The sequence below is a fragment of the Taudactylus pleione genome, unplaced genomic scaffold (assembly GCF_031769625.1).
Source record: "Taudactylus pleione unplaced genomic scaffold, aTauple2 ptg000916l, whole genome shotgun sequence".
Taxonomy (NCBI): Eukaryota; Metazoa; Chordata; class Amphibia; order Anura; family Myobatrachidae; genus Taudactylus; species Taudactylus pleione.
This window is the reverse complement of record NW_028285317.1, coordinates 2,924,551-2,939,281: the sequence shown is the minus strand read 5'-3', so window position 1 is coordinate 2,939,281 and position 14,731 is coordinate 2,924,551.

The window sequence follows — 14,731 nt, the reverse complement described above, 5'->3', positions numbered from 1 at the left end:
TACTAATATCTCAGGTGATGCGAGAACAACGGTACCAAGTGGCTATCAGTGGCTGAGTTAATACAATAGAGCCATTGAGCTACTGTATGGCAACAATACACAAACTTTTTCAACAATTGTAACAACAGATGACTGCCAATGAAATATGCTTCGTCCTGTGCCATCGCCTTTGGGTCAGAACAACTGGCAGACCTCCAGCTTTTTTAATAAAGAGGGAAAATATGAAATAGTCCACAGGCTTTTGTCTTATCCTCCAAAAAAGTAGAAACAAATGCCATCAACAGATCTGCGTAATAGTGCAATGTTATACCAGTCAGCAATGCAAAGTACAAGCACTGACTGCAGATTGTTCTACTATCCGACTCTATCTAGACCACTCTGGTAGAAGACAACTAGTTACTGAACTAATGAATGGGACACCACTGAAGTAGCAACTGTTTCTGGGTTGTCGTCTTCTCCATTCTCATATCTTCAGAAATGATGATACTGAAATATAAATGTATAATGTCAGGGGATGGGTACGGGATGCCAGCACTCGGGATCCTGTCATTCAGAATCCAGATGCAGGCATCATGACAGGGTTAGGATACGACACCTGTCGGTCGGTATCTTAACCCTCTCCCTACCCTAACCCTCCCACCTCGGTGCCTGAACCTATCCTTCCCCCCTAGTGCCTAAACCTAACCTCCCCTTTCCTGCACCCTAAACCTAACCATCCCCCCCTTAGTGCCTAACCCTAACCCTAGTGCCTAACCCTAACCCATATCCCTAACTTCAAACCCACCCCCTAACCCCGCTACTTACCTTCGGGATTCCGGCAGTCGGGACGCCGGCATCGGGATTTTGATATGTGTCAGGATTCCAGCTTTGGCATTCTGACCGGCAGAATCCCCGCGGTTAGGATATTGACCGTATATCACAATGTCAGTGATTGTGCTGGAACACACAGCATTTCTTTTGGCCCGTAGTCTTTAGTGTAAATGTTAATGTCCATCTTTATATATGTGGATAAAACATCAATATACAATCAGCACAACTATAGCAAAGTGTACCCAAGATAACAAAGTGTTTTGGTTGAGATAAAGGCAAGTTGGACGCACCTGCATGTCCTTGTTATTCATTTGTCTGTCCGACTTTACGTTGTTTTCACATTGTACACCAGTAACACCGTCATATTTCCCCTATCGTGATTTTTTGCACTAAAATTTTTATGCAGAATCCTGCTTTAGATTCTATAGGCTCTATTTATTAACATTATTTTGAATAAAATAAAGTGAAAAAGGGTGTTTCACTTTATTTTAGTATCACCTATAGTTATTACAGGGCAATTGGAGTAGAATTCATAAAATTCTACTCCAACCCCTAAGTATCACTTACTTTTAGTAAGCAGATCGTATTTCCCATAATTGTAATGGGAAATGTGATCTGACCCAAGTTACTAAAAATAAAATGTGAAAAAATATCGGGGAAAGCCCTGTGATAATAACGCCACCTGGAGGTGGCATTATCCAGGGTCTCCCCCGGTTACCGGACTTCTGCTCCACTCTAACGGGCAGAGCAGAGCCCGGAGCTGGCCCCTGTGATCAGCTGTGTGGTCTAAACAGACTGCAAGCTGATTACTGTAAAAAAAAAAAAAAAAAATAGTAAAAAAAAAAATTTACTTACCTGACTCCAGGGACTGGTGATCGGGCCTCCGGTGATGACTCCCCTCCAGTCAGCTGGTCTCCCATAGTGCACTGCTGCCCGGTCATCAGGTGATCGGGTCCCAGTGCAGTATGGGAGATCACCTGACCGGAGGCATGGAGAACATCACCGGAGGCCCGGATCATGAAAGTAAGTGCAATTAAGGGAGAGGGGGGTCGCGGGGGGTCCGCGGTCGCGGGGGCGGGGCTTAGCACCGGGGGCGGGGCTTAGTGCCGGGGGTAGCAGCGGTGATCGGTCGGCGCATGCGCGGGCACTTTGTCATGGTATGTTTTGCGAAAATACCGTGATAAGGCTCCGAAGGGGATTCACAGGGACAGAGCTTTCTCACAATATATATACAAATATTGCGACTAGAAAGAAGCAAGGCACTTACAGGATATTTAAAGGAACTTATTTATGTGAAAAGGCATACTGCACTTGCACTGATACATCTTCATCTCCATGTGAGGCCAACATTTCAGGGCCTCCAAGGGCATGAAGATCCATATACATTTATATATATATAATATATATATATATATATATATTCATGTATATATATGTGCATATATAGTATACTCTATGTATATATTTATATATATATATATATATATATATACATATATATTATATATATATATTCAGTAGCGCACACAGGGGGGGTTTCTGAGTACCTAGAAACCCCCCCTGCCAGGTCAATCCATCCCCGCGGTGCAGCGCACAAGTATTTATATTTATTTGTTTTTTTTAAAGTGAGACAGAGAGCTTTGTCTCTGTTTCATCAGGCCGGTCTGTGAGCTCCAACTGGGCAGCTTCTGCGTAGCTATGGAGATGGCTGAGCAGTACAGGGGAGCTGCTGAAGCTCCTCCCTGACAGCTCCCATGTGCCTTTGAGTGCCAGTGATGTCACTCACTGCACTCCTCCCAGTCCTCATCTGCTGCAGTCCGGACAGCATGTAATTAGCACAGCCACAAACATCATCACAGATACTGTACCTCCCAGCTCTGTTTATACCATGGGTGTGGGGGGAGATGGTCTGTAGTCCGAGTGTGTGTAATGTGCAGTGCAATGTGCCTGTGTGTAATCTGCTCTGAGTGTCTGTGTGTAATGTGCAGTGTAAGTGTCTGTGTGTAATCTGTGGTATAAATGTCTGTGTGTAATGTGCTCTGAGGGTCTGTGTGTAATGTGCAGTGTAAGTATCTGTGTGTAATGTGCAGTGTAAAGTGTCTGTGTGTAATGTGCAGTGTAAGTATCTGTGTGTAATGTGCAGTGTGTGTATGTGTGTAATGTGCAGTGTAAAGTGTCTGTGTGTAATGTGCAGTGTAAGTGTCTGCAATACTTACACAATACATTGCAAAAATGTAACTATCCATGTGTGAGAGGCATGTGCATGGTATATATATATATATATATATATATATATATATATATATTAGGGATGTGCAGGCTCGGATAGGTTCGAGTTTGCACGTTGAGTTCGGATTTTTCCCTCCAAAAAAACGGAACTCAGAAAGAGTCAAAACGTCATCTTGCATGGACGAACATCATCATTCCTGGACTTTTTTTAATTTGCAGGTCTCCGGTTCCATCGGCAAGGAGATCGCAACATGCGTCTGCAAGTTATGAATTATAGAGAATTAGGTGATCGAATGTACTTTGTATGTAGTGTCTATTGATTACTTATTCAGCGGGAAAACACACACAAAGAGCCGTTGGAGGGCTGAACCACTACTGTATAAATTGACCTATGAACTGTATCGTAACAGAAGAACCAAGAGGAAGAACCAATGGGATTATGCCAACTCGTTTCTATTGTATTGCCTACTCTCTGTAATGGTATATATTCAGACCAGAGCCGGCCCTAGGCATAGACAAACTAAGCAAATGCCTAGGGCATTTGGAACGCCTAGGGGCACCCAAACCCGCCTAGGGCCAGCAGAGCCGGTTTGGGGCAGGCATGGTCGGGGCACCTGCTGCTGGCTGGGCAGAGACTATGGCAGCTGCTACTGTCGCTGTGCAGCGTCCATGATCGGAACTCAGCTGACAGCTCTGATCGGGCCTGGCAGCAGCAAACAGCGAGTGGGTTTGCAGGGACGGGGCACCTGGATGACAACTAGTGGTTAGCGCGGGTGCTGTGCTGGGAGAGGGGTGCTGTGCTGGGAGAGGGGTGCTGTGCTGGGTGAGGGGTGCTGTGCTGGGACAGGTATGCTGGGTGAGGGATTCTGTGCTGGTACATGGGTGCTATGCTGGGTGATGTGTGCTGTGCTGTGATCTGTGCTGGGTAGGGGGTGCTGGGAGCACAGCACAGTGAGACCATGGCCCTTCTGTGAGGCCACACGCTTTTTTGAGGATCCTATGGGGAGCACCTCCCAAAGTCTTGCCTAGGGCACTAATTTGGCTAGGCCCGGCTCTGATTCAGATGCTCTGTATTCAGTAGTCAGTCATCTTATTCTTTCTTTTGACGGAAGCTTCACCTTTGATGTCGGGAAATCTGGATCCAGAGCGCCTGCGTATGTATCGACTGTACCTTGTGAATGTATAATCTTTTGCGCTAATTGTATTTAGATCAAGGCATGTAACTGCATTCTTTTAGGTGAATAATAACTTTTTGTGCTTTGGAACCACACAGTCTGGAAAGCAATTATTTATTGTGCGACTAACAACGTTAAATAGCGACATTTGGGTATCAAGGTTACTAGGTATTCACAGTTGGGGGCTCGCAGTGAGGTCACGCTACTGGAATTTACACGGTAACACACGGTTATCGATCTCTCAGCAAAGGGTGGACGGCGCCATACGCAGGAAAGAATGCACTGTGCTCGAAAACCTGCTACCAGTCAATGTTGAGAGACCGATATCCGTTATTGTGTGAGTTCAAGGAGCGCTGATTACAATCCAGGGACAAGGAAGGAAAAGTTTGTTTTCTTTAATTGTTAGCGTTTTTGTGTTGGGGGTAAGTCGCACAATAGCATAGGCACAGTGCCAGATTAATGTCCACATGGGCCTGGAGCTGAAATGTATGAAGGGCCTATTGCGTGCTGCTCCAGGGGGCGTGACAGTCACTGCGGTGGTGTAACTAGTGATGTGGGGGCATGACCTGTGTGGTGTGGGTGTGGTCTGCACAGGGGGTGTTGCCTGTGTCATGGGTGTGGCTATAGTGGAGCAATTACAAGAAAAAGTTGCTTTCTGTGCGAATTGGTATGAATTCTATTCTCTGTCTTTCATTAAGTGTTAAGGTGCGTACTCACGGGTCGATTTTTTGGATTACTGAACGATAACGATTTCATTATCGTTCAGTCGTCAAAAAAATCGACCAGTTTCAGCCCCAAAACGATGGACGGCAACTACTAATACGCGCTGCCGTTTGTAGTTGGTAGTTGCCGTTCATCGACCGAACCTCCTGTCCAAGCTGACATATTGTCAGGTTGAACATGTTCAGGGATGAGGGAGGGAGCCCGGCACTGAATGAAATCGTTCTTGATTTCATTCACTGTCTGTGCTCAGTGTCGTTATCTACACTGCGCACACCCCTGCCGGAACACACCTGATGATTTCGTTCGGGGTGAAAATCGTCCCGTGTGTATGTGTATGCACCTTTAGAATGGTTGCAATTGAAAAAGAAAAAAATCTAAATTGTTCACTGATCATTGTCATATTTCTATAAGTATTCATCCTACATCCTTAGTCACTACCATAAATTAATAAATGAAATGCCTTCTTTAGCTGTTCATTTTTAAAAAAATAAATATCTGCCCGACTAGGGCAGTAAGGGCTACCTTACTGCTCTGCAGCTGTGCATGCATGAGATGGGTTGGGCTTTACATTTTGTTAATTAAAAATAAATAAAGTTTAAAATAAAAAAATATTTAAAATGTAAAAAAAAAACCATATAATAATATATATTTTTTTTATATAAATGAAATCTGTTATTGCCATCCTGAGATAATAGAAGAGGTAGGGCGGGATGTACTAATGGGGAAAATGCGGTAAAACCCTGAAAATTCAGGTTTTTTGGGGTTTTACCGCATTCCCTATATGTACTAAGCTCGATGGGTAATGCCATCTTCAGGTGGCGTTACCCAATAGAAGCCTATGGGCTTCTTATCGGTACGCTCCCCCTTGGGAAGGATCCAGTCGGATGCACACACATACAGCACGACCGTGCAGTACAGCTGGGACTCGGAGGAGCAGCATGTGACAGAGAACTGCACAATGCAAACTGGACAGACAGCAGAAGGGATGGGATGGTGAGCACATGGGGGGGTAATCTTAGGGGTCCTTCATAAACCAACTTTCTGGGGCCCCAATACACCTTAATCCAGTGGGATGTAGTTATTATCCTGACGTGCAGCATCCCAGCTGAAGATGTCCCGGGACACCGGAATGCCACTACCCGGCTACAAGACCGGCGCCAGAATACCGACAAGAGGGGACAACCCGACGCCGGAATCCCGTCAGCCAGGATGCTGAATGTGAGTATAGCGGGGCTGCTTAGCACTTAGCTGTGGGAGGGGGGGAAAGGTTAGGTTTAAACGTCACAGGGAGGGTTACGGTTTGGCACCACTGGGGGTAGGTTAGGGTCATGCACCACTGGGGGAAGAGTTAGCGGGGGAGAGGTGGAGGGTTAGGGTACTTACTGGTCCCTGTCAGGATTTTGAAGATCGGGATGGCGATGTCGGTCTTCTGACCGGCGGCATCCAGTCCGGCGGTATATCATACCGATTCCTGTGTATGTGTGTGTGTGTGTATGTATATATATATATATATATATGGAAAGTGGGGTAGAAAGGGCATGCGCCAAATAGTGTATTAAATTTAAACAAGATAGTGTATTTGTGCTCAAATGGATATGTGCGTACCAGAAATAAATTCTTTAATGCTTATCTGAGTGGTCTTGTCAGCCGGATGCGGTTTTGGCTTTATCCGGATATCTGGTGCCACACAGAGGACCTTTAATAAAAGAGGCTTGTAGTAGAGCCAAATAGAAGAGAGCAGATATAGTAAGTCTAGTACACAATGCGTGGCTAATAATTATTGTGCGTAACAGTTAAAGTCTTGCATAGAGATATAAAGGTAAATTCTTTACTCGTCTGTCCTCCTGTGTTCCTCTCACCCCAAGGTTTTCCACGTTTTTGGATGGTGGTCTTTTAAATCAAAAAAGGACCCATCATCAGTGGTATATTTAAAACAGGGGGCTTTATTAGAGGGGAATATACATGGGATACATATAGACAACGTTAATAGGAGATAAAAAAGTTTTGCTTATCTGCAAAGGTAGTAGCCAAGGTTCATATAGGTAAGGCTGGCAGTGCCCAACGCGTTTCGTCCTTTGGACTTCCTCAGGGGTAGAGGTATGGGTCAGGGGATGCCCCTTTTATACCCTACAAGCAGCTGACATAGCAGGAAACTGAAAATGGCGCTAATCGCCGGATTGCGCATGCGCAGTGCGCCGCGGCCATCTTGATGACGTCACTACTGACGTCGGGGAAATCCCCAGATGATGCGTAGTGCGCATGCGCGGGTCGCGGCAATACCGATATAGTATATGCCCTTAGTAGATTGCCCACTCACATAGTGGACAATGTCTCCAGCCTATGTTAGCGTCCGCAGTCTACTATAAGATAAGTAGGCACCTAGTAGGTCATCTTGTGATTGGCTGTATGTAATGTGGATGTCAGCGGCCATTGTTCTGGAAGGTCACCAGTCTATAGAGAGACACATTAGAGTGGTAGCCATTTTGTTGGTTAGATAAGCACGTTAAAGCTTGAACAAAGGGGAAAATTAACAAAACATTCCCTGATGTGATACTCATCATAGGTAATAGCCCACAGATTGCCTACACATCAGATCTTTAAGTAATGGACCAATAATAATACAATAAAAACATTAAAAACACAAATAGATACATATATAAATAGATAGTGGACCTTAAAATATTACCATGTGCGTTTCTTATAAGACCATGAGTAAAAAGGATTATATATATATATATATAAATATAAAGTGCAAAACATATATATAAATATAAAGTGCGAATGGATGAGCAGGAGCCCTCGTGGCATCTATAGGGAGCCAGATTAAGCAATAAACTTGCTGAAATACTTCACATATAGGTTACCACAAATGACCATAATAAACCATAATTCAGTGATGCTTACTGTGTGTATATGTGTATATATGTATATATATATATATATATATATATATACATATATATAATATACAACGAATAATGGCGGCACTCCACGACTGGTACTCAAGAAATAGTACACGTTTTAATTCAGAGATCCAACGTTTTGGGCATCAGCCCTTCGTCTGGGATACAAACAAATAGCATACTCATACACATTAAATACACACATAATTAAAAATTACCTGATTCAGGTGATCCGGAACCTCAGCGTACACCTCCATCAGCCATAACTAGAACACGTCCAGCAGCCACGGTCGCGGATAGAGTGACGTCATCAGGCTGTGTCCGTGACGTCACCGGATCACGTGAACCACCCACATAGTCATGGCAACAAAACTGTTGCCGGAAAAATAATGTTTAACAGGATTGTCATTTAATGAAAAACAAATTGGCATCAAGCGTCAACAACTAAGTGTATATTATAGACAATAACAGAACCACATAATCCCAATCGCCCTATAGAGCATATGCGGCAATTACAGATACACATAAAACACCTATACTGACATTGACAAACCTCAAAGCCATAAGTAATAGGAAATACAGTGATATATAGTGATGACGTCACTCTATCCGCGACCGCGGCTGCTGGACGTGTGCTAGTTATGGCTGATGGAGGTGTACGCTGAGGTTCCGGATCACCTGAATCAGGTAATTTTTAATTATGTGTGTATTTAATGTGTATGAGTATGCTATTTGTTTGTATCCCAGACGAAGGGCTGATGCCCGAAACGTTGGATCTCTGAATTACAACGTCTACTATTTCTTGAGTACCAGTCGTGGAGTGCCGCCATTATTCGTTGTGTATATCGGACCTGGTGGTCCATGGAGGGCAACCACGCCATTTTGCTAAATTTAGTGAGTGCCGGAATTGAGCTACTGTGTATGTGTGTGTGTATATATATATATATATATATATATATATATACATACACATATTTACATACATACTCACACATACATATTATATCCACACATAAATATATAGATAGAGAGACAGATATGAGAGATAGATAGATAGATAGATAGATAGATAGATAGATAGATAGATAGATAGATAGATAGATAGATAGATAGATAGATAGATAGATAGATAGATACACACACACACAGACATTACACCCACCTCTGGTTATGTATACTTTCATGAGTTTTCTGACTACTAGTGTCTGGCTGCAGTGTCCCAGCTCATTTGCCAAGGAGGGGTAAGGGGTCAATGGGCGGGGCTTTATAAGACAGGAGCAGGCAGAGCTTGGGCATCCCGGAGTATACAGCATAAGGAGGCGGGGCTTAATGTTATTCGTGGGTGGAGCTTAGTGCACCTCAGAATAGACTGCCAGTCAGCCTGAGGGTGGAGTTTCGGACTATCCAGGGGCGGAGCTACGAGCAGGCCCGATGGTATGCGGGGCTTCGGAGGTGGAATGGGAGATGATGATTCTGGCAGCAGAATGGATGGGGAGTCGGAACGCTGTGGTGGTGACAGGAAAAACTTGTTTATTTCCTGTCAGCGCAGCCTGTACTGCAGTAGGTCTTGTGGGCCTATTTTCATGGGGTGGCCTGGAGCTGTAGCTCCACCCGCTCCATTGTTAATCTGGCCCTGCGTACGCATATTTCCTGCATTGCTGCCACGTGTTCAACCAGTCATTGTATTCATAGTGTGATTGCTTGTTAAATCTTTGAATTACACTACTATATTTAGGGAAAAGGTTTACATTTTTTCTGCGCAGAAAAGGTGTATGTCATTGAAACGTGTGATTGTAAAGTGGAGGCTACAGGGCCTGATTCAGAGCCGGACGCTGTTTGCGCTCGCTCGTTCAGAAAAAGGGGGTGGCTATTTAAATTAACCGTTCGCTCTTTGCGGTCTGTTCACGCCTCTATGTCTGAACGAGCGAACAAAACATGCGGACGTAATTTTGAAAAAAACGCCCCCTGGCCGCTCGCATCGTACGTCATGTCCGCTATTTATTAGATTAATCGAGTACATCGGACGGTGTATGAACTGCTCGCTATTCTTGTGGTTGGTTTTCCCTACCGCAATCATGCAAGCAGTTCTGACTATAAAACAACCAAGTGACGTGGTCGATGACGCTGCTTTATTAATTAGCACACCCTTAAAATGCCCGTTTTGACCGTTTGGCACGCCTGCATTCTGATCTCCACTCCCCGTTTTCAAGCACCTTCCCCTGTTCCCACCCACAAACGCCTCATTCTGTCACTCAAATTAGCAGGCATTCGCTATTTTGCGAGCACACGATTTTCGACCGCAATGACTGGTTCGCGCATGCGTACTAAAACCCATACGCATGCGCAGATGTGTGAACATCGCTCGGAGCGAACGAGCGGCCGCTTATGAGCGGCTCTGAATCAGGCCCACTGTCTGTTAAGCCTAGGTTGGAAACTCAGTAGGTGCCTGACGGGGCCGTACAAGCTACTGGGCCAGTGTACAAAGCAGGTACATTGTGGTTATCGAGAAACTAAGGGGTTTCTCGGTCCGACACCCATTAATCGCAAAGTCCATTGATCAGTTAGGTTCTTTGGACAATGCGATTGAACCAAATGGTTATATAAACTGTGATTGTGAAGTGGGTTGTTGTGGGAGTGAAACTGCTGGCAAGGTTAGGAGATATTGGAACTTCTAGATGCTACCAGCTGGGAGTAAACTCAAAGTAGGAAGCGAGTGGTTAAGCTTGAGATGAATTCACCATAAGTAAAATAATCAGCTAGGCGATTATTTTACTCCTCGTTTATGCACACTGACCATTTCACTTACCGGGAAGGTGGTGCATAAAGGAATGAAGCGAGCGGCCGAAGCTTGGGTTGAATTTGCCGCAAGTAGATTAATGTACATAGGTGTTTATTCTACTCCTCGTTGTGCAAGCTAACTAAAATGCTCTGCGGGCCGGCTGTGCATAATGGGTGGGATTCCATGAACGTAGCTCACTGAAAATCATTCACCAATCAAAATTCTCTAGAAATTGCTAAGCGTTTTCTCAGATGGGTGCGAAGCAATCTCTAGTAATGGTCGCTGATGTGCTGCTGATGCAAGGGCCGACTGGTTCGGCCAGGTATATCATGTTTAAAAAGTATGGTGCATACGCTACAGCGTACTGTAGCATATGGGTCAAGATGACCAAGAAAATGTAGAAAACCTTTTCCTAAGATTGGTAGCTTTGATTCGGAGGTACTGAATAATGTTAGAGATAGTATATGTTTAGTGAAATCTGTAAAGAAAAGGATAAAGTTTAATTATTGTTTAAAGTTGTGGCAGCATGAGGGGAACATGTGGTTTAGCGGTGTGCACGCAACGCAAACTAGCGTCACGCTCAAGCCGCAAGGGAGCGCGTACGCAATGCTAAATAGCATTTTGTGCACGCTGCAAGAGGGCGTTGCCGAAGGTATTGTTAGTAGCGCATGTACACCAGCTCTGCCCTATGCGGATGGGGTGAAGGTACAGTCGATCTCAAAAATCATAAAAATGTAACAAGTAACTTGTACTCTCTCCTGAGTAACTATAAGGAACATGTTTATAATGCAGATGATGAACCTGTTATAATGTCAGCTCTTTCCCATGTTGCCCAAATGTTAAATAAAGCATCACAGCAAGCACTGGTAGCTGCCCCACTAGTACCAGTGATGGAGGTAGCCCCACTAGTGCAGGCAGTATTAACACCCGCTGTAACAGTAGCGGAGGTTGTTAATACCATACGTAGTAGTAATAGGCTGAACCCTCCACTAGGTAGCAAGGCCAAAGGTAGCGGTGTGGCAGGCTTACATCCCATCCGGACAATAACTGTTCCCAATGGGAATCCGGACGCAAATTGTTTAGTGACCACAAGGGATGTAGCGATGCATTGTCCATGGACGAGAGCGGAGCTACATTCCATAATGACAGATTTCCCTGACCCTAGGAAGAACTAGAAAGTGCCAGAGATTTGTAAAGGATTTAGGTAATGCTCATGAGCCAACCAACAAAGATTGGCGAGTGGTATTACGGGCATGTCTTCCACACAATACCGACGTGAAAAAGTTTATCACGGCCAGTGTATTGGATGGAAATTGTCCCATAACTGATGAAGGTAATCAGGACAACATAACCCGCGTTGTCACCCAATTGGCCGTTTATTTCCCAGTAGTAGTTAACTGGAGTAAAATTTTTACAATTAAGCAAAAAGAGAGTGAGTCTGCAGCAGATTATTTCACCAGAGCGCTGCAAACTATTACCCAATACACAGGTATAGAAGATATAAAAGACAACACACATCACAGGGAAATGACCATAATGGTGCTTATGGATGGTCTTAAAGTCACTCTAAAGACCAGGGTTCAGACCTCACTTCCTGGATGGAGGGGAGTTACGGTAGACACACTCAGGGAATCTGCAATTGAACATGATAAAAACATCCTTAGGAAGAGAGAAATGCAGAGCGAGAAACTAATGGCTGTTAGCATTCAAGCTCTGGAAGGAATGCAAATATCACCGCAGCACTCTTATCACACATAGCCACAATACACTCATCCCACACAACCTCCAAACCCTTATCCCCATATACAACCACAATCTCTACACACTCCCCAAACCACACAACAACAACCTTTCAATACACGTCAACCACGAAGGTGTTATATTTGTAACAAGGAGGGACACATAAGTAGGTTTTGTAATGCTAGAATGTGGGAAACGCCAAACCACGGAACACCGACATACCCACAGAAGGGACACCCACAACAGTCAGGACAGTTCCAGCAATCACTGGCTCACATAATGGCAGTAAATGCTTTACTGGAGGAAGAAAGTCAGCTCTAGGGTTCAGGTCATACCTGTAGTCTACAGCCAGTCAGGTTAACTGGGAGTACTGGGGAAGAACCTGTAATGATGGTTAATGTAACTGGTACTAAACATTATTTTCTTGTAGACACAGGGGCGACCAGATCAGTGATAAAATCTCCATCCAATTTACAGGTGACCAGCAAGACAGTATCAGCAATGGGTGTAACGGGTAAAGTGCAGCATTATCCTTTAACCAAATCTGCAGAGGTTACTATCGGTCCATTGCATACCAGGCATTCCTTTCTCCTGGCAGCGGCGGCTCCTACTAATCTTCTGGGAAGGGATTTGTTGTGTAAATTGGGATGTGTCATTTATTGTACCCCTGATGGTATATTTTTAGATATCCCAGAGAGAATTGCGCACAAGGTAAGGGATATACTGGACACTCCACAAAGGTTAATGCTTCACTCTACCATCCTAGAGCAAAGTACATCACAGGTGTTATCTCAAATTCCGGGTTCCCTTTGGACCAAAGATGGACAGGACGCTGGATTTATGGCAAATGTAGCTCCTGTAATGGTAATTTAAACTGGTAGGCAAGCTCCAAACATTCCCCAGTACCCGTTAAAACCAGAAGTAGAGATAGGGGTTTATCCCATAATTGAGCGATTATTGCAACAGGGAATTTTAGTCTGTACAGCAAGTGTAGCCAATAGTCCAATTTTTCCAGTAAAGAAGGCTGGGGGGAGGGGCTATAGATTAGTACAGGACCTTAGAGGGGTTAATAAGGTAGTTGAGAGCCAATTCCCTGTAGTGCCCAATCCAGCTGTCATCCTCATGCAAATCCCAGCATCTGCAACCCATTTTACTGTCATTGACCTCTGTTCTGCCTTCTTCTCTGTACCTCTTCATCCTAACTGTCAGTATTTATTTTCCTTCACATACAAGGGGGTACAATACACATGGACACGGTTTCCCCAGGGCTTCATAGACAGCCCCAGTATCTTCTCCCAGGCCTTACACGACTGTTTACAATCTTTTCAACCTGCCAATGGATCTGTTCTAATACAATATGTAGATGATTTATTGTTGTGTTCTGATTAGTTTGTCATGTTTAAATGATACTAAACTACTGTTGCTTCATCTCTCACAGACAGGACACAAGGTTGCTAAGGACAAATTACAGCCATGCCAGACCAGGGTTAAATACTTGGGACACTGCCTAACCCAGGGATTACAACATCTGACTATGACACTGCCGCAGAACCAACAGCTAATCTGTACCTTCTTGGGGATGTGTGGATACTGCAGATCATGGATCCCACATTTTTCTATTTTGGCTTTACCATTGCAGGACTTATTTTCTTACTCAAAACCCAACCATGTCACACACACTGAGGAAACAGAGCAGGCTTTCCTTAACCTTAAGGACAGTCTGACAAGAGCACCTGCATTGGAAATACCTTGTTACGAAAAACCTTTTCATTTATACTGTATGGAAGCTAATGGTTGCACAGCAGGTGTCCTCGCACAAAAACATGGTGGTGCCAGTAGGCCCGTAGCATACTACAGTGCACAATTGGACATTGTGGCAAGATCACTCCCAACGTGTTTAAGAAGTGTACCAGCAACTGCTCTATTGGTCAGTAAGAGTGAGGATGTAGTATTAGGCCATGATATGATTGTCTATACACCCCATGCTGTATCTGCTTTGCTGAATTCTGCCCAAACCAGACATGTTTCCTCAGCTAGGTTCACAAAATGGGAACTAGCTCTAATAGCACCTGCAAATATCACCATTAAACGGTGCAGTACGTTAAACCCAGCAATGTATTTACCCAGGATGCACAAAGGGTGGAGAGAGGTGAGTCGCTGGTGGAAGGTGAGATCTGCAGGTATTATGATGCACATGATTGTATGGAGTATTTGAATCAGACCTTTACTGCAAGACCTGACATACGTGATACACCTTTATAAAACGTAGATGTGACATTTTACATGGATGGGAGTTGTCATAGACAAAGTGACACTGGAGAGTTATGTACAGGTTATGCTGTGGTAAATGATGAGAACAGTATAGAAGTCGA